Source organism: Chelonia mydas, chromosome 2, assembly GCF_015237465.2.
Source record: "Chelonia mydas isolate rCheMyd1 chromosome 2, rCheMyd1.pri.v2, whole genome shotgun sequence".
NCBI classification, from domain to species: domain Eukaryota; kingdom Metazoa; phylum Chordata; order Testudines; family Cheloniidae; genus Chelonia; species Chelonia mydas.
Window position 1 is genome coordinate 92,767,886 of NC_057850.1, and position 20,998 is coordinate 92,788,883.

A 20,998-nucleotide genomic window follows, 5' to 3' on the forward strand; every position below is an offset into this window, starting at 1 on the left:
TAGACTGAAAGCCTAGACAGAGCTGATGTTAGCATAGCTTTCATCTGGACAAGATTGTTGGGTTGGGTAGCCATGCACAGGTTGTCGGCATAGGTAAAACTTCTTGTGCCAAGATGGATCCATTGATTACTTGGATAGACGGTGAAGAGAACTGGAGAAAATATACTCCCTTGTGGCATGCTGTTTCAGTTGCTGCTATCAGGTCCGTTTACTGCATAGTTTGATGTAAAAAACATAGGTGTCACGCTGTCTGGAGTGGCTCAGAACCATGAATGCCAACCTCAGGGCAGACACCCCGAACTGGTGGTATGTTCTATAATTAGATTTCACCACGTCAGTAACAAATATGAACTTCTGGATCAGTGTAACAGTCTTACTATGGAGTCACAGTCTCCCTAGACTCTCCAGTCTATCCTGCCACCCAGACAAACTGGACTTAGTGATAAATGGTCACTTACACACACACCAACCAACCACCCTAGATCAGGACAAATTATTTGGTGGCCTCAGATTGTTACCACCAACTATTGCTGGTGGCCACTCTCACACGTTTTCCTAAAATATTTAATTAGATTTAGGAAAAACAAAAAAATATGCACATGCACACGTCCAAATCATTGTAATTTATTATTTACTAGTTAGTAAGTCTGTTGTGAAAAGTGATATTAGCAAACGTACAAGTATCATTTTTCACAGAAGAATTACTCATCCCTGGCAAGTTTGGGAACAAATTAGGTATGGATGGAGGGTCGTTGGAGGCACTGGTGGGGGGGGAGGAGGGACTGGAGCCTGAAGCCCTGTGGCTGGAGGACAGAGCCCTAAGCCATGTGGCTAGCACCTGGGGCCCATCACCAGGCAGTTGAAGCCTGGGGCTGGAGCCTAAAGCCTGAGCCCCACGACCTCTGGGAAGATGGGGAACTCACGGGCTGCCTGCTCCTCCAACTTTGTGCCCCGGGTGTCTCTAGAAGGGGGCAGAGTCCAACTCCTGCTGGCAGCCCTGCAACAAACACCAAGATAGTGCATCCAGGAGCACCAGGGAGGGGGAGGGGCTGCTGCTGCTTTGTTCCTCCCCATCTCCCATCACAGCCCTGGAGGCTGTGGCCACAAGAAAAGTCCCTGGTGGCCCCATTTGAGAAACGCTGCCCTAGATCTTACATCAAAGAATTCCTGTAGCCAGTCCTATAATAAACTATCTAAAGCAGTGGTTCTCAAATTTTAGCAACCTGAGGACTCCCATTTTGATTTAAAAAATTTTGTGGACCTCCAAGCCAGCTTCTAATTTTCTCCAGCTCAACCCCCGCTCAGCCCCAGGCCCCGCCCCCATTCCACTCCTTCTCCCAAATCCTCACCCCACCTTTTCCCACTCCAGCGCTGCCCCTCCTCTTCTCTGCCTCTTTCTGCCCCCTCCCCCAAGACTGCCCGGTCCCCGCTCCTCCCCCTCCCACCCAGCACCTCCTGCATGCTGCTGAACAGCTGTTCCATGGTGTGCAGAAGACACTGGGAGGGAGGGAGGGCGGGCGAGGAGTTGATGAGGGGGGCCAGCAGCCCCGGACATGATTCGTCCCCCCCCGGAGTACCCTCGCAGACCCCCCGTTTGAGAACCACTGATCTAAATATTTATTAACTAGGAAAAAAGGAATAAGAGTTATTTTCAGGTTAAAGCAGAAAAACATATACACACAATTGAGTTATCTAAATCCTAAGAGTGACAGAACTGTAGTGATCGGTCAATTCAAAGTGTCTTTCAGGGTAACCCCAGGAGGCCGCCCCTGGTGATCTCTGGTTTTATTTTAGAGTCTTTGGCCCTTGAGAGTTCAAAGATAAAAAAAAGATGGAAAAAAGTTTCCTGTGGCTTTATTTCCTTCATTCAGCTTCCAAGCCCACAGGATGAGCTTTATTGCATGTAGCATTTCCCAAGTGCAAAAGGGCCATTAGCCGATCCTTTGTATTGATGGCCCATCTGATTTTGGCAGTCTTTCTGATTGGGTTGGGGGCGGGTGATTCCCATGCTTGAATTCACAAGTTCAAAGCAAACATTTTTCAAAAAGTTATTAAGCAAAAATGTACATATTTTCTATAGCATGAAATACAGACATTTCAAGTTAAATTGCTGTATGCATTAATCTACCAGTGTTTAACAGAGTCTAAACACTAAAGTACGTTCTTATAAGACATTCTTAAAAGACTTATTTTGAGCTGGTCTGGTCTTTTTTCCAGGTATAAATTTCTCAGTTCTTAGCTAATGCCTGCAGCCTGGCCAAGAGCTGGCATCTGGCCTGCCAGCATCACAATCGGTTCTGAGCTGTAGCTCACGAAAGCTTATGCTCAAATAAATTTGTTAGTCTCCAAGGTGCCACAAGTACTCCTTTTCTTTTTGCGAATACAGACTGACAGGGCTGCTACTCTGAAACTAGTAGAGATTGAATCTGTTATATGAGATGGCAATCTTTCATCATGTTGTATATTTTAGTGAGGAGCGTTCAGTGATTTACTTTGTCATATGCTGCTGATAGATTAACAAACATGGCATCTATTACCATACACTTTCCAAACCCATCTTCAGTGCATTGAGTGATGATTATCACTTGACCTGTGCATGGATTTGCCTGGGATTAAGTGCTTGTTCTGGGATTAAATGCTTTTCAATGAGCAGTGATAGGCTGATTAGGATGAGAAGTTTATACAGTTGTAGAGGTGCAACAATAGCGTTATAGACCCGAAGTTCTTTGGCTCTGCTGAGTGCTTCCCCGATTTCAGGAGTGCCAAAACATCTGGTCATTGCCAGATCTTGGGTACTTTTTATGTGGCTGAGCATTTGTTAAACACCTTGATTAACAACTTCTTTATTGCTGGTCCAAAGTGTTTGATTTATTCAGCATGGATGTTGCCTAGGCCAGTAGCTTTGCCATTCTTGAAGGCATTAATTCTAGAGGCTAATTTGGTCATTGTATACTGTCCTCCCCAAATTATAAATTTCCTGGTATTTTGACACTTTAAGCCATAATTTTGGGTTGTTTGTTCAGTGCCATGCCATTTTCTAGGAGTTGGTGTGTGACCTAGTCTGCAGTAATATTGTAGTGTTTCTCTACCTTCTTTGGGTCGTTGCTAAGTTTTCAGATGGTTATCCATGCTTTCGTAGTGCTCTGGGTCATGTCCAGACTTTCAGTGAGATTCTGCCATGACTTCTCTGTTTCTTTCCTTAATGCAGAGACCAGTTCTTTGCTGACTGACAGCATCCTCGGTGAATGGGTCTGCTTTGAACTTCAGCTTGTATTTTCCATACCAATCCAATAATTTGGGTGTTAGTCCTGGCACATAATTTGTTGTGCAGCCTCATTGAATATATTTCTTCAAGACAGCGCATGCTGCATTGACACATTGGGTCATAATTTTCTGGTATGGATTTGATCTTTCTTACAATGTCATTGAGGTTGTTGGTAAAGTCCTTCCGTTCTGGTTTCTTAAAATTAAAGCGGCACTGGAATGGTACCGAGTGTTAGGACTGCATTGCTCTGGATGGCATTGAGCAAATGTGGAATTGGAGCCAAACTAAGTTTGTTACACAAATGGCAGATCAAGGTTGTAGCCCCACTTCCATCAGCTGCTGTTGAAAGAAACTGGGGAGCTTCTTAGACTTATGAATTGAGCTCAAGTGGTATGAACTCCACCCAAGGTTCAACTAGTTCACCATTTTTTTTCCAGTTATAGCATAGTTCCATTTGACACTATATCTATTAAAGTCACCATGTTTTGTCACATTAGAGGTTATGTGGTCTAGCAAATATGAATTGTTTGCAAGGCAGTTTGCAGACAGCTGTGATGAAAATGCCACTGATGTCTACAGTCAGGATTTCGATGTCATTATCAGTCACAGATGTTGTGTTGATGACAAGATAAAGTTTGATGAAAATGGAACTGCCATATTGCTTGTGTGATCTTGCGTGGCTAAGTTCATCCCAAGTATCCAGGGGCAGTTGTTGGTTCCTCTGTCTCTCTCTTGGAGGCCTAACACCTGGCAGTTGTAATCAGTGCTATACGGTGTTGTCCAGCACCTGAGACCATTCAACATTTGCTGATATTATTGTCAGTGCTGGCCCTGATGAGGACCACTTTGAATGTCATTGACAACTGCATCAACTTTTAGGGACAATCAATTATGCTGATGACTGTGTTGGTTTGCAGGCATAGAAATATTCTTTGTTTAGTTGTAGTGGTAGGTGTTAGGCAAGATTTGCAGATTCTGATGTGAGTGCTTATGCTATGGCGCTCCACATGGACGCTTGGAACTGGTCATTCACATGGTCCATTAACACCCCTTTTCTACAGGAAGGGCAAATCGGTGTCCAGGGACTCTTCTCTTTATGCAGATCCTGGAGTTATCCTTCCCGTATTTTTAACGGGGCAAATTTGTAACCTCAGCAGACTTCAACTGAGTTACACCATGGCTGAATTTGGCTTTTAATTTGAACATAGAGCCAGACTATTGTAGTGGGGTTTTAGAGTGTGCTGTACCACTAGAACCCATTTGGATTTCTCTGAGCTGCCCCTTGCTCTCCATGGTAGCCTCTTTACCAGCCTGCTGAAAGGTAGGAGTTTGCAGATGTGTGTCTGTATACAGTGTGCAAAATTCAATGCAACATTACAGATTTGGCTTGGAAAGTAGACACATTCCAGTTTCTCCTTGACATACAGTATTTGTGGTTCTAGTGTATAGCCTCTCCAGTGGTAAGACAAACCACACATCGTGTGCCAATAATAAAAATAAATATTTATACAGTGCTTTTCATCCAAAGATCTCCAAGTGCCTTACAAACTTTAATTAAGCAACAACATACCTGGGATATCAGTAGTGGTAGTGTTGTTAAATTAGAGAGACAAGGTGGGTGAGCTTTCTGTGTAAAGCTTATCTCTCTCACCAACAGAAGTTGGTCCAATAAAAGATGTTACCTCACCCACCTTGTCTCTCTAATATCCTGGGACCAACATGGCTACAGCACCACTGCATACGTGTTATATTGTATTTCACATGGGGTAAACTGAGGCACAGAGTACATTACTTTCCCAAATTCAGCAATCCGTGGCAGAGTCAGAGATGGAATAGAGGAGACTAGACCCCAGTATCCCGCTTTTACTATGTGTAGTTGTGTACAAAACTTCTGTAAATAAGTGGCTTCAGTGCCTATTATAAAACAGATGTCTAAAGATTCACAACATTAACAGGTAGCTGACCAAAGAGATTTTTCTCCCTCTTTCCTTGGCTGAGTCATAAAGCTACTTCCTAAAAGTATCCAGGCATATTGAAGAATGTTTTTCTCTCACTGTCATGTGTTTTCACCCAAGTAGAGTCACAATTAAATCCCTATTTTCCATGTACAGAGGCTTTGTTCATAGAACTCAGTCTTTTATAATGAACTGATCTGCATGTTTTACAGACTTCTGAAATACTACGTGCAAAGATCAATGAAAATGCCAAGGCTAGTAGCTGGAGTCTGGTAGGTTATCATCATGGGCCTAAGAAGATGGCTTATATCATGAGTGACAGAGTCAGTTATTTTTATCATTGGCCTGCACATGTAGCCTTCATTAAAAAGGAGCACTATTTAATTGATCCATTTGCTCCCAGCAACCTTATTTTTCCCTGCTCTGTGACTAAAAGGCCAAATCAGAGCTCAGCTTCAAATCAAGTAAACCTGTAATACTGCAGTCAGAATAAGAAAGTGTCTCTACGTATTTTAACTACTAGATTTTGCATATGAGAAAATCATGATATAATTAAAGTTACTGATAACCCTTTTTTGGCAATTAGCCAGAATTCAGGGTCTAGCCAATGGCATGTAAAGCATTCTGGGTCAGGAAGCCCCTGACTAGTATAGGAGGTATAAAGATGGCAGCCATGTGAGCATTGCAGAGACTGCAAACTAGAGCTAGAGAATCTATTATGGGACTGGGAAAGAGAGATAAGTAGAGAATGAAGACTCAGAAATTCTGTGAAGGACTCAAAAAATCAAGGGTTTGCTTACATAGACCTTAAAGTATGGATTCAGCTCAAATGTTCACTTTCTTTTATCTCTAAATACTATACTCCTTGGTGAATGGGGAAAAAAATCTATGTTTAAGAAGTGGACCCAAAGCAGGAATGGAGACAGTATTTCTTTTACCTGCACCATTTTCATGGCTTCAGAAAACTATCACAGAAATCCAGTCTGGTTAACTTTTTTTTTTTTTTTTTTTCCCTCCTTTTAAAGGGAGATTATAGCTTCACAATAGAAATTCACTTTACAGTGAGAGCTGTTATACCCAGCCTCCAGTTTACAGAAAGATGTTGTTTAAAAACATTCAACAAAAATGCGTGCAACTGCTTTGAAATCATTAGTGTGCAAAATCACCCTGGCCAATGGTGCTTTAAAGTTCTCTGTGTGTGTGGCTAGTTGGTTTCTGTGTCTCGCCCTACTCCCCAACCCCATTACCAATTTAATTTGTTCTTAAATACATTTTAACCTTGGAAGATGGTTTCCAATATTATACAGTCAATTATCTCATGTGGAATTTCCCTGGGTATTATGAAAAAAAAATTAATTCATACTGATTCAGTATATTAGTTTATATTATGCCTGTGACGATATTAGTGAGGCACTGATTCATAAAGACAAAAACACAAACCAAATTTGCCATTTTTCAAGGTAAAAGCTAATCACTAAAATAATCAAACACTGAACAAAGTAAATGCAGCTATGTACTCTGCCAAGTACTTGTGACCTGACCTTTGGTCAGGGAGTGTCAAGCTTAGAGAGCCTAACAAGTCCCCTAGCTGATCATACTTATCTGACAGGGTGTTTGGTAAGGGGCAGTTAATCAGAAAAATAGTTACTGCTAAATTTTCTTTAAAAACATTTTCTTAATGTGTTTGCAATACAGCAGCACTTTCTTTGACTCAGTAGGTCTTAAAAGGTCTTTTGAAGCTATTGTAACCTAATGTTTCAGTGATTTGAAAACTCCAGGACTCTAAGAAGGCCCTGACTCAACAGGATAAATGGATGAGAGTATTTATACAATCCAAACCATGAATTGGTGCCCCAAGTGACCCTTGAGTACAGTAGTGGCTGCTTTGGAGCCATTGTGGCCATCCAAAATAACCTATGTCCATATATACTAAGGAGTCTCTAAGTAGGCATTAACTCATTTTAACACATGGTCTAAGGCCTTCATTCGAGTATGGGGAGGTTAATTGACTTTCATTTGCCATTGGTGTAGCTCCACAAGGGGAAGCAATGGTGGAAGTGGTAATGTAGACAGAACACAGACAGGTATTTTTCTCACAGTCTCATCCATTCCCACTTTGACTCAGCACCCTATCTATATTACAGCTTCCACCAGTGAAGAATTATGGTCCCAATATTGACACTAAGAACACTAGACAGGATTAATATTGTATTGTTTTTTCTTCTTCTTTTTAATTGTGTGTTTCAAGGGAATTATTATAACTGGGCAAAAAAACAGGATAACTTTTCAGTATGCAAATGCTAATCCTTTTTCCAATCAAAAATTTCAGAATTTGAAGGTTTTTGATCAATAGAAATTTATATACAGACACACACAAAGAAGAAAGATGAAAGGTAGAATTTCCGATAGACTATTTTATCCTATACAAAGCCAAGGAAATCTATGTTGAAATATTCTGAGGCCCTGATCCAGCAGAGTACACGAACAGTGCTTAACTTTAAGCATGCAAACAGTCAAACAGGGACTTAAAGTTAAGCTCCTGTTTAACTGATACATTGGGGCCTGAAACACTTGCTGGAAAACAGTGTTTTCCTAGATGTCACTAGGTACAACAACTGAACCCAACAACTTGAATACCAGAGGTAAGGCTCACTTACCATCTTCATTTCTTTTCTATTTTTGGCTGAAGAGACATCTGCATCATCAATGTAATAGATTTTTTCTGTGTGAATAGACATATTGTATTACTGTAGAACACTGTAAAGATTCATTGTTAAAAGCATAATAATCTTTTCTTGGTAATCTACTAAAGTCAAGATATGAAAGTACAGAATTATGACTGTCCAAGTGTGGTATTGAATAGCACTAGCTGCAAGTTACTGGGATGACATTTTTCTGTTTCAGCAGCCTGCCAAGCACATTTCCTCATGCAGTGGCTTTAGAAGTGCATCCTGTTCTTAAGTATTCAGTGATGACATTATTAGCTACCTGCCTCTGCAAATCCTTTGCAGAACTCACAGTCAGACATGTGTCAGAAGAGGGTGGCTATACTTTCTTGCCTAAGAAAATTAATGTGGTTGAAATGAAATCTTCATACACTGATGTTTGTGTATCCAAAGTAAGATGAAGTCAAAATAAAAAAGAAAGGCTAAATGCTGAGCATCAGACACCATAGGATTTAAAAGTAATCCTTATATTTTAGCACACATGTAGACATATTCTATGGTATTATAATTGTTGCATCATTTTATTTGTTTAGTACATTTATATAGCACCTATTAAAAAAGTACCTGAAAACTTGGCTATGAAAGTCAGTAAAATACATTAAAATAAAAACCAACAGCTCAAAAACAAGGGATCAGACACATGACAGACTCAAAAGCCATGTAGTAACCCACCACCCAGGAAAAAATCAATTTGGCATCCATTCCCAGATTATGTAAGGCATAGGCAAGAAAATGGCAGAATAAATATAATTTTGGCTTTGATCCTGCAGTCAGTTGCATCTGATTGTGTCCTGTACCCAGACACAGTCTCAGTGACTGTCAACTGCAGGATCAGGACCTACAAATAAATAAGCAAACAAGCCTTTCAATGGGAGTTGGATCAGGTCCCAAGAGTAGATCCACCCTGACTGCTGAGTGCTAATTGCTGGAAGCTGACAAAAGGAAAGATATGATCAACCTGGCCTTTGGGACTTAATTTCTGACATAACAATGTGATCAGTTTCTGCTGTGGGCACATCAGCTTTGTTCTGAGTGTGTGCGTGTGCGTTTCCAAAGGCCAATGTGAATAAGATTTCTTTTAAAAAATCATTACTTTGTAAATTATGGGGAAAAAAATCTGGTTTCACTGAATATAAACCTTCAGATCTACCCCCATTTTATGGTATGGGGCAGAGAGCTCACAGTAAGCTCTGCTCTCAGGCACACAGGAGATGTAAATCCTCTTAATAGAATTCTTGTTTCCTGATCATACCCTTCACAGCAAAACTATAGAGGTTGCACTTTATTTAGGGTTTTGAGGCCCTTTGTGGGCTTGATTTGGCCTTATATAAGCCAGTCAATAATGTTTTATAATCAGTACTTAGAGAAATCAGTGTCAAATAAGGCAAGTATAAAAAAATACTTGAGACATACATCTGATTTCAGCTGTACAGGTGCAATTGTCATTTAAAATCAATGCATTTTTGCTTGAGTACAGACTTCAACATTTGGCTCAGTTGTGTTTGGGAGATCTTAATATATTTGTAATTATGTTTGAAATTATAAAACATTAGTTATATAATCATAATCTTTGTAGCTGTCATTTTTAGTTTATTAACCATAAAAAGCTTCAAGTGAATCAATATAAAAGTCACAGCTGACTGATCTTGCCAATTGTAAGCAACTAATTTCCATATGCTGTTTTTTACTTTGTATATTGGCAATGTGTATTCAAGTGATTGCAAATAGTCATTTTCACACCGAAGGCAATTACTAGCTGTGATGAAATAGTGTGTTAGTTACTTGCTGGAGCCTTGTCATCTAGTGTCAAAACTCTCCCTCTGCAAGAACATGATTAGCTCTTTGGTTAATGTCAATGTTTAAGGAAGTTATAAGACCAAATCAAATTCAGTCTTGGAATAACTCCATTGATTTCAGAAGCCCTATACTAAGTACCTGTTTGGTTTTGTGAATGACATCTGAATCGTCTAGCTCCTCCCGCAACACCATTCCCAAAAACAATCAATATATTTTGTTTTCATACTATGTAAGCTAACCACTTCACCATTTCTGAAGGTTTTTTTGCTAGTTTCAGATTAACAATTCACAGATATCAACACAAATTCACTACGTTTCAGTCAACCTGAATCTGCATTTTCAGCAAAAATATTTGAGACAAAGTATTTCACCCACCTCTAATGATGATACAGTTTTCAATCTAAGGATCAATTTATGTACAAAGATAGATATTTGAAATGGCAGCTTCCAGCATGTTAGCTCATCTCTAGCAACACAAGCACCAAAGAACCGAGAGAAAAGAGTGCTTTGGATCTGACAGCTTCATTACGATATCCCAAAAGATATCCTGCCTACCTCAAATCCTTACGAAAATTTTACTGAAGAATGGCTGGGGTTGTAAACAGTTTGCAGGGATTTTCTTGTTTTTTAATATGCTCTAAGCAGCTAGTTCAATTTATGGAAAGTCAGATGCATAATATTTACAGTAGAAACCAAAGATAATTTTAAATCAGAAGAATGCAAAACGGTCTCTGAAGCCAGTAATATTTTTGCCTCAATGATTTACAACTAAGCTAATCTTTCAGACTTCCTTTTTTTTCTTGGTTTGAACACTATCTAATTTTCAGCCTGAAATATTTTTTTTTAAATAGTCACCTGATAAACCCCTGAAAAGAACAGTTTATCGCTGAAACATTGACAGGCTCCCAAGCACCATAATAAGAGCGCGAACACAATTACACTAATAACTCGGCATCACAATTGTATTAATATACTTAAAGGGCTCAGATGAACCAGGCTGGAGTTTCCAGCAGATTCCTTTTCATATCTGAATCTGCAGCTGTTCTCTTAGAAAGGGCGGTAATTCACCTTGGTGACTAGATAAAATGTCCATGCAATTTCACAGGGTGACATAAAAATGTTCTTTTAAAAATCAATAAAGAAAAGTATTATGCTGCCATTATAAATATTCCTGATAACTCATGAAATATTATTTTCATAAAAGGAGAAGAGAAGGACAGTGCTATATATTTTAACGCTACATAGTGATTTTTTTTAGAAGTTACAATGGTATAGGTGGGGGGGGGGTGTTAAAACTGAACAATATAAATTTTGTTTATAAACTTTGAATTGAGTTTTCTCCTATACGATGACAAAATAAAAGGCTATTATGGAAAAGTTACCACTTGTTTAGCTACTATCCTAATGTGTAGACTTCCTGACAATGAGTGGAGATGTGTGGAGGATCATCATCAGGATTCCACTCCAACAGGCTCTCGTTGATTTTGGAGCAGCCGCTAATTTAATGCAGTGATGGGCAACCTGCAGCCTATGGGCCGTGCTGCTTCCTGAACCTCCCATTGGCTGGGAATGGCAAACCACGGCCACTGGGAGCAGCCGTGCAAACGTAAACAAACTGTCTGGCAGCCCACCAGCGGATTACCCTGAAGGGCCACAGGTTGCCCACCACTGATTTAATGGATGCAGCTACAGCTCGGGCTCTAGAGCTTCCCTTGCTATGCCTGAGATTATTGTAACTATCGACAGCTTCCTGCTCTCTTTAGGTTCAGTTGTGGAGGAGACTATCCCTCTGGAGGCAGTTATTCAGGGACACAGTGAGATACTACAAATTGGTACGGTCCATTCCCTGGATTTTTCTCTGATCCTTGACATCTCCTGGCTCACCCTTCATAACCCTCTTCATTCACTGGCAAGAGTAGAAGGTCACTTTGCCAAAATTCTGCTTACAGCATGGCCAGAGACCAGAAAACATTGTACCCAGACCAAAGAAGACTCAAGTAGGTGTAGTTACCCACTGAAACACCCACTGGAGGAACTGTGGAAATCCCAAGCTCTCCCCCAAGTACTGCAACTACACGGACATCTTTGAAAAGAATGCTGAAAGGCACCCTGCACATTGGGACTAGAACTGCCCCATAGTATTTCAGCCAGATGCAAAGATAGCATGGGGTGACTATGCACAATGTCAGAGTCTGAACTGGTGGCATTGCAAGAGTGTCTCCAAGAGAACCTGGCCTAGGGGCTCATACACAAGTCAACTTCACCAGTAGTGTGCCAGTCCTTTTTGTGAAAAAAGGCCAGATGGCAGCATCCATCACTGTATTGATTTCTAAGGCCTAAATCAGATAACAAACTTGAACCATTACCCCGATCCCCAGCTGTTGGGATTTGCCCACATATTCACTAAACTGGATCTCCAGGGAGCTTAAAATCTCATCTGTATTTGAGAGGGCAATGAATCGAAGACCACCTTTCAGACCCATTATGACCACTCTGAAAATGCCATTCAGACTGACTAATGGCCAACAATATTCCACCACTTCATTAATATATTACATAAGTATGCCATCATGAACTGGTCCAGTAGGTCATATTGAATATAGTTAATCTTTTCAAATGATCTGCACAGTCCTGGAGAAACAACAATGTAGACTTTACGCTAAGCTTGGAAGTGCACATTTGATCAGATCTCAGCTTAGTTACTGGGTTTCATCCTATCCCTGGAAAGGATCAAGATATGTCTGTGCAAGGTTCAGGCTGTGTGCAACTGGGTACCCCCCTCCAACTGCCTACAATATGCATGACCTACAAGCATTTTTTAAGCTTTGTGAACTTCTACCGGAGATTCATTTAAAAAAAAAATTCAAATCAATCCAAGCCCTGCACTGCCCTACTCTGGAAACACCCAGTGCCATGGGTCACCTGAGGCCCAACATGCATTTGAGCAGCTGAAGCTTGCCTTCATCACTGCTCCAGTATTAGCCCAATCAGACACTACATAAGCTTCAGTTGTGGAAGGCACCACTTCTAGTACGATGATTGGGGCAGTACTATCCCAAAGGCATGGACCCATGCAAATACTGCACCCCATGGCTTGCTACTCGAGGAAGCTTACCCCTTTTGAACAGAACTTATATCTTGGTCAAGGAGCTCCTGGCAATTAAGACTGCCTTCAAATAGTGGTGACACTACAGCAAGGGACCCACTATCCAGTCCAAGCATTTACCAATCATCCAAACCTATGGAACCCATGCAAGGCCAAGGCCCTAGATCAATGACAACTCTGGCAAGTTTATTCTTCTCCCAATCCAACTTTAGCTAGATCTACCACCCTGGAACTAGAAACAGCAAGGCTGATGCCTTTTCCTGAAGATATGGCTCTGACCCACAAGGCCCCAGTCCAGAACCAGCACAAATTCTCAAGTCCCATAATTTCCTGAGTGCCACTTTTCACCAGGACCTGCTTGCACTCATTCACTCTGCCTTGGTCTCCGGAATTCCACACAAGTTAGCCATTATCAAATTGAGAACCACAAGACGCCCAGGAGGCGATCATGTTCATAAGAGACCACATCTATGTTGCCAGGACCTGAGCGTGGCTATTCTTCAATGGTGCCATGACTCCACCCTGGCAGGACACTTAGGGATCTAAAACCCAACGATTAATGTCCCATTTCTTCTGGTGGCCCCAAATGTGCTGCACAATAGAGATCTTTGTAGCTTCCTGCCATCTGTATGCCCACGCCAGGATGCTACATCAGAAGCCTTGGGTTCTCCTCAAACCTCTGGACATTCCACCTCAGGCCATTTCCTTGGACTCTATGGTGGAGTTACCAGAATCCAGTGATTTTACAAATATCCTGATATGGTAAACCACTTTTTAAGATGTCTCACTTCTTTGTCTGTACAGGTTTACATTCCTCAAAGGAAACTGTGCGACTCTGGATAAACAACACAGTATGCCTTCATGGCCTCCCAGATCATCTCACCTCTGACCAGGGGCCACAGTTACTGCCTACTAGGAGCCACCCTGAAAAACCTGGAGCAATGTAGCCTTAAGGGGGCTCCTAGGGGATGGGATAATGTCATGACCCATGGGTCTTCAACCCAGACCCACACGATTCATGGAAGCAGCTATGCTCCAACCTTCACCTGGCAGCCTGCTAGCAACAGTTTATCTGGGACCCATGAAGCCAAGCCCTAGTGTGAGACTTTGTCCTTGAGGTCTGATTGATGGAGTCCCAGAGCGGCTGATTAGCCTGCTGGCTCGACTTAAACCATCACCAGGAAGTAGTCTGAACAACTGGGAATCACCCTACTCTGGACTGTGTGCCGTGTGCTTCCTGTTCCTGCCTCTGAACCCATGGTACCCTGATCCAGCCTGACTCTGGTTCCAATCTCCAGTTTGGCTCCTGATTCTGACCTCCCTGACCCAGTGAACTCTTGACTCCTGTCTCATACTGCAGATTCTGTCTCTGACTAGGTCTGACCACCCATAACAGAACATTAGTAAGACAGATTGTGATAACTGAGGGAGAAGGACCCACCATAATGGATATTACAGACTTCGAAAACTGAAAGAATTTAAATTCCTAGGATTGCCGGTTGCCCTCTTGAGTAATGCCCAGCATCATATTACAACTGTTTGGTGCAGGTGGCAGGAACTGATCCCAGTTCCCTGAGAGAAAAAAAATATGCTAATAAAATTATGTATAAAACTGTAATTCAACCCATCCTAATGTACAGAAGAGAGACTCTGCAAGCCACAAGAAGAGAAATGAGTATGCTCCCTATGATGGCAATAAAGGTGTTGGTCAAATGGTTGGACTCTCCATTATAGGAAACAGAATAAAATTGTGACGGGCATAAAGCAGGTTGCCCCAATTAAGACAAGTTGAGGGAAGTTATTCTACACTTATATGGACATATCCATCTGAGCCTAAGAGTTATATTTAAGATGACCTTTAATGGTCAGGGATGGAAGACGACCAAGGGCAAACCCAGAGATACATGGCAGACATCAATGGACATGAAAGAACAATTTGCATGACAGGTAGGCATACAATCATGAGTTCTGGAAGAAGACTATACAAGTTGCTGACTCCAGGAAAAGAGGTGGCAAGAAAGAAATTAAAATCCTTGTCTTCTTCTATTTGTTCCTACCGAGTCTGCTGTTTACCCCACTTCAGGTGCTGGCTACAGTGAAATGACTACCTGCCCCACACCTGATTCCCAGCTACTACACAGGGCTTGACTTGTAACACTTACTAGACCTCTTGGCTTCCAACCTCTCCACCATAAATAATACTTTCCAATAATACACTTTGTTTTTGAAGGTGCTAATGCAGGAATGTATCCGTCCGTCCCCCTGCTGCCCCTGCCCTCCAAATTCTCTTACTTCTAGCATTATAGAACTTTTGGGTGGGAGGCAGCATATCTAGTGGCTAGGGCACTGACCTAGGAGGCTGGAGACCTGGGTTCTATTCCCAGCTCTGCTGTTTGATCTTGAGCAGGTAATTTTTCCTCTATGTGCCTGTTTTCCCTCACATTCTCTAGATGTGAGATTTATTTAGATTGTAAACTAAAGCAGGAATAATTGTATGTGCATGTACATCACTGACTACAATCAGACCGAGATTTCAGTTAGAGCCTCCAGGTGCTAATGTAATACAACCACCACCACCATTAACCTTTGTTCCAAGAAACAATCCATGGATTGGCCTTCAGAATCCATGGATTCCCCAAATTCTTAACAGATCTTTGAGCAGCTACAGGACCCCAGATCTTGCCTTCATTGGAACTGCACCATTTAACATCAGATGAGGCCCTGCCCAAATCTATAAATGCTTCTATGCGCCTGCAAAATATTTTCAACAAAAAGTAGCAGTTATACAGTATTCTTTATCAGGATTTCACATATTATAAGACATGACAGATTATTAGTAACTATTGATCCATATACTAAACAGTAGGGGGTGCAGTTCTACATTCTATTTCTTGGGTGTAACTTCTACTTACATCCAGGTAACTGAGGGCAGATTATTTTTAAGGAAAAAAAATGGAGATTTAATACAAAGGTGGAGATTTGCCAGTCCCATAAATTCATAGCCTGAACATTTGCACATGAAGCATGGACATTGTTTCCTAGCAATATCAAGAACAATAATGGCAAGGTGAAATAGTAAAATAAAATTATTTGTTTTCTTTCAAAGTATATAAATCAACTATCCAAAATGTCTTGACAACCTGTAAAGTCACAGCCCACATTAGTAACCACCACCATAGATTCATTGTTTGGATTGTTATGCAACATGCCTAAAAATAGTTGGGACATTCAGTTTTAGGGGTCACTTTCATATGCACAAAAATAAATACATAGTTCTGAGCAGCTTGACCTGACTTTTCAACTATAAAAATTACAGTATAGAGTCATAGGCAGAGCTATTGAATAATCTGCAGTAAGTTTCCATTGATGAATTCTCCATTGACAGAATAGTTTCCCTATTTATTCATTGTTTGTAATTATTTACAAAGAAATTCTACAAATAATTTTTGGTTCTTCGATGGTACATGGGCAGGTTTGCTATTAGTTTTAATTGGTTACATAGGTCCTAGAAACATCACATGTCTGTTCACCAAGTCTCTTTCAGAACCTGTTTTTTTTGGTGTGAAAACACAAGTGTATGCTTTCCAGTACTATACTCCAACAAACACTTACAATTCACTTTGAAATTTCAGAGAACATTCCTGCTGATTAAAGAATGTGCTAGAATATTCATGAAAAACTAACACAAAGGGAACATAGTCAAAATAAATTAGTTTGAAAATTCAAAAAAAAGGAGTATTCTCAGGAACTTTTTTTTTTTTTAAATAAAGTATATACCCTTATTGAGCCAAAAATCTCCATTCAGATCCCAGAGGATAAAATGATGGTTTTGAAAGTAGACTGGTAAAATGACATTTTAGTATATACCATATTTGTTTTTCCCTGAGTGCCATATAAAATAGTCTCAGCTTATAAATCAAGACAGTCTTTTTGTAAACTGTAGGCACCTCCAGGATCAACTTGGTTTCTGAAAAGTCATGGTGTGTGCTTTCTGTTTCATGCAACAGCACTAAGGATAAAGATCCTGAAATCAGAATTCAGCTGACAATTTTACTGATGCTCATTTGAATTGTAAATACAGTAAAATCTCTTAACAGCTCTTATCTTTTTGGGAAAGATTTCTAAAATGCTTTACACTCATCAATTTTTTTAAACAAAGTCATTCCCCATTTTTTCCTCGTCATTAGAAGTCAGGAGACTGTTTCTTGTCCTTAACATATAACAACAAATTATGTATCATTATTCTAAAAATCAAGACAGAAAGCTATATGAAAAATAGAAATGATATTGTCTCAAGAGAGGCAAAATAGTTAAGGGAATATCTTTTATTGGGCCAACTTCTGTTGGAGGAAAGAACAAGCTTTTGAGCTTTCCAGAGCTCTTCTTCGGGTCTCAAGGCAGATAGTGTGAATTAATCTGTCAAGATTCCATATGCAGGCTTTCATACAACCTGACCTTCCAGGGAGGGGACACAATCAGAGATGCACAGACTGGTACAAATTATTAAGGTAGAATGGAAAGTTAGGCTGAGTACCACAAAGTATATAAATCAACTATCCAAAATGTCTTGAGAACCTGTAAAGTCACAGCCCATATTAGTAACCACTACCATAGAATGATTGTTTGGATTGTTATGCAATATGCCTAAAAATAGTTGGGGCATTCAGTTTTAGAGGTCACTTTGCATATGCACAGAAATAAATACATAGTTCTGAGCAGCTTGACCTGACTTTCCGACTGTAAAAATTGGAAGGTAGGAGAAAAGCAGTTTAATCCTTTACATCATGTATATTTAGTTATCCCTGTTTAATTAATCCGATGATTGTGGGTCTGTTTGTGCTGACTTACATTTGTAAAAATATCAAGTGCAACCCCACTGAACTCACTCATGTTACGTCTGTGCAAGAGGGATGCAAGTGGAGAATCTGATCAACAATTCCTTGGACATGAGTATGTGTGTAATTAAATCTTTCAAAAGCAAGATGCTGTGTATGTTCTGATAGCATTCAGGATTGCTCAGGAAAATGCTTCCTGCTTTGGACATCAGTTCAGAAAATACACTTGTAGATCATAGAATATCAGGGTTGGAAGGGACCTCCGGAGGATATCTAGTCCAACCCCCTGCTCAAAGCAGGACCAATCCCCAACTAAATCATCCCAGCCAGGGCTTTGTCAAGCCTGACCTTAAAAACCTCTAAGAAAGGAGATCCCACCACCTCCCTAGGTAACCCATTCCAGTGCTTCACCACCCTCCTAGTGAAAAAGTTTTTCCTAATATCCAACCTAAACCTCCCCCACTGCAACTGGAGACCATTACTCCTTGTTCTGTCATCTGCTACCACTGAGAACAGTCTAGATCCGTCCTCTTTGGAACCCCCTTTCAGGTAGTTGAAAGCAGTGATCAAACCCCCCTCATTCTTCTCTTCTGCAGACTAAACAATCCCAGTTCCTTCAGCATCTCCTCATAAGTCATGTGCTCCAGCCCCCTAATCATTTTTGTTGCCCTCCGCTGGACTATTTCCAATTTTTCCACATTCTTCTTGTAGTATGGGGCCCAAAACTGGACACAGTATTCTAGATGAGGCCACACCAATGCTGGATAGAGGGGAACGATCACGTCCCTCGATCTGCTGGCAATGCTCCTACTTATACAGCCCAAAATGCCATTAGCCTTCTTGGCAACAAGGGCACACTGTTGATTCATATCCAGCTTTTCGTTCACTGTAACCCCTAGGTCCTTTTCTGCAGAACTGCTGCCTAGCTGTTCGGTTCCTAGTCTGTAGCAGTGCATGGGATTCTTCCATCCTAAGTGCAGGACTCTGCACTTGTCCTTGTTGAACGTCATCAGATTTCATTTGGCCCAATCCTCTAATAGATGGGTAATTTAGCGATTCAAAAGTGAAACCATCAAGCTTGGACCACTATGATTTCTCTCTCTCTCCAGCATTCACATATAATATGCTTAAGAGCCCAAGTGTACTACAGGAAGGTCTATGCGCTCGCACAGTTCTCTGTTGTAGGCAAGAGTAAGGATACAAAATTCTAACATTCATAGAACTACATTTTCCCATTCACACAAGGTGCAAGAGGAAGCTAAAAGCACAGATTTTCTTAACTGTGTTTAACTGTTGATTTCAGAGCAATTCTCCAAATTATCAAAATCATTTTGAATTCTAATCCTGGCCTCCAAAGTGCTTGCAATTCCTCCTATCATGCTGTCATCCACACCACACCATGGCGTCATTAATGCAAGTTTTGACTAGGTACAGATCCTTGTGGGACCTCATTAAATATGTCCTCCTATTTTCACAATTACTTTTGTTGACTCAATGAGTAATTTGTTTCTTCAACCAGGTTTGCACCCGCCTAATAGTAATTTAAGCTACACCCCATTTCCCTAATTTGCTTATGAAAATGCAATGTGGAGACACTGGATTCTGGGGCTGATCTGAATCCCTGGTGCACATTAGAGCCCCCTGAGGGGAACTCATGGGGGTGGCTTTTCATGTGATATGTTTAGCTCATTATCTCAGTCATGGGTTTCTGTAAAAAGAAGTTGGAGGCAATTAGTTTTTTCGGGCAACAGCTATTCCAGGAAGAACAATGACAGTGACTAGTCACAGTTAAGAAAATATGTGCTCATACCTGAAGAAGCTCTGTGTAAGCTGGAAAGCTTGTCTCTCTCACCAACAGAAGTCGATCCAATAAAAGATAGTGCCTCACCCACCTTGTCTCTCTAGTAGCCGTATTGGTCCCAGGTCCAAGAACACTGTCTAGGCAGTAACACTTCAGAAAAAGATCTGGGGCTTATAGTGGATCATACATTGAATTTGAGCCTACATGATGCAGTTGTGAAAAAGGCTAATATTCTGGTGTGTATCATCAGAGGTGCCACATATAAGACATGGGAGGTAATTGTTTCACTCTACTCAGCGCTAGTAAGGTCTGTGGAGTACTGTGTCCAGTTTTGGGTGCCGCACTTAGAGATGTGAACAAATTGGAGATAGCCCAGAGGAGAGCGTCAAAAATTATGAAAAGTTTTAGAAACCTAACCTATGAGGAAAGACTAAGAAAACCAGGCATGTTTAGTCCTAAGAAACAGGGCTGCAGGGGGGATGTGGTAACAGTCTACAAATATGTTCAATGCTGTTATAATAAGGACAGTGATCTCTAGATCCACTAAACATAGGCCAAGAAGTAATGGACTTAATCTGCAGCAAGGGAGATTTAAGTTAGATATTAGAAAATAAATCTTTAATCATAAGGATAGTTAAATACTGGAATAGGCTTCCAAGGGAAGTTGTAGAATCACTGTCACTGGAGGTTTCTAAGAACAGGTTAGACAAACATCTGTCAGGGATGATCCAGCTATATTTGATTCTGCCTCAGCAGGGCATGGACTACATGACTTCTTGAAGTCCCTTCCTGCCCTACATTTCTATGATTGTATGTGGATTAGTCATGTTCCAACAGGCAATATAATCAGTGGATTATTGTGGTTGTGTTATTGGCATCATGCATTTACACTGTCCTCAGTCTTGTTCTGAAGGCTGGAAGGTTGTGGTGAATGCTGGTTTCTATAGATTTCAGAGTAACAGCCGTGTTAGTCTGTATTCGCAAAAAGAAAAGGAGTACTTGTGACCTGATTGTCAGAGTTGCTGAGCACACACAGCTACCAGCGACTGCAGTGGAAGCCACTGCTGCTCAACAACTATGAAAATTTTAAAGTGAAGACGACCTTGTGTGTTTAGTATAAAGACCACAGTAGTAGAACTAGCTTTTATTTTATAAGAACATCTGCCCAGATGTACTCTCTTTGTCATGAGTGACAGCAAATACTATGTCTCCCACTTGGCTTTTTCCAGAACAAGGCAGATTGCTGGTATAACAACTAGATTCTGCATTAATGCTATTGATCTCATTGTCAACGGCAGTAGCACCCTCTCCCCAGGCACTATCTTAGACCGTTTCTCCCCTATAAGCTCTACATGCAGTCGCAGATGCAGTCACCTGCAGCATTTTCTTTTTCTCTTTTTCCAATAATTGTATGAGTGACTTTTTGGTAACCCTGCTCTATGTAGTACCAGATGGTGCCAGAACCTTCTTAAGCAGCACAGGACTTGTTATTTCTTCTCTGTCAACCACATCC

The 20,998-nt window shown here is 40.9% G+C and overlaps 1 long non-coding RNA gene across 2 annotated transcripts in view; it reads right to left on the minus strand.

The window, feature by feature from the left end:
- The window catches only part of LOC122464506, a 58,064-nt gene that overhangs the window by 15,122 nt on the left and 21,944 nt on the right, over positions 1 to 20,998 (minus strand). For both annotated transcript variants that reach the window (XR_006288600.1, XR_006288599.1), the window contains one exon: positions 7,878 to 7,942. This is a non-coding gene — a long non-coding RNA (uncharacterized LOC122464506). The remainder of the gene's footprint in view (positions 1 to 7,877; positions 7,943 to 20,998) is intronic.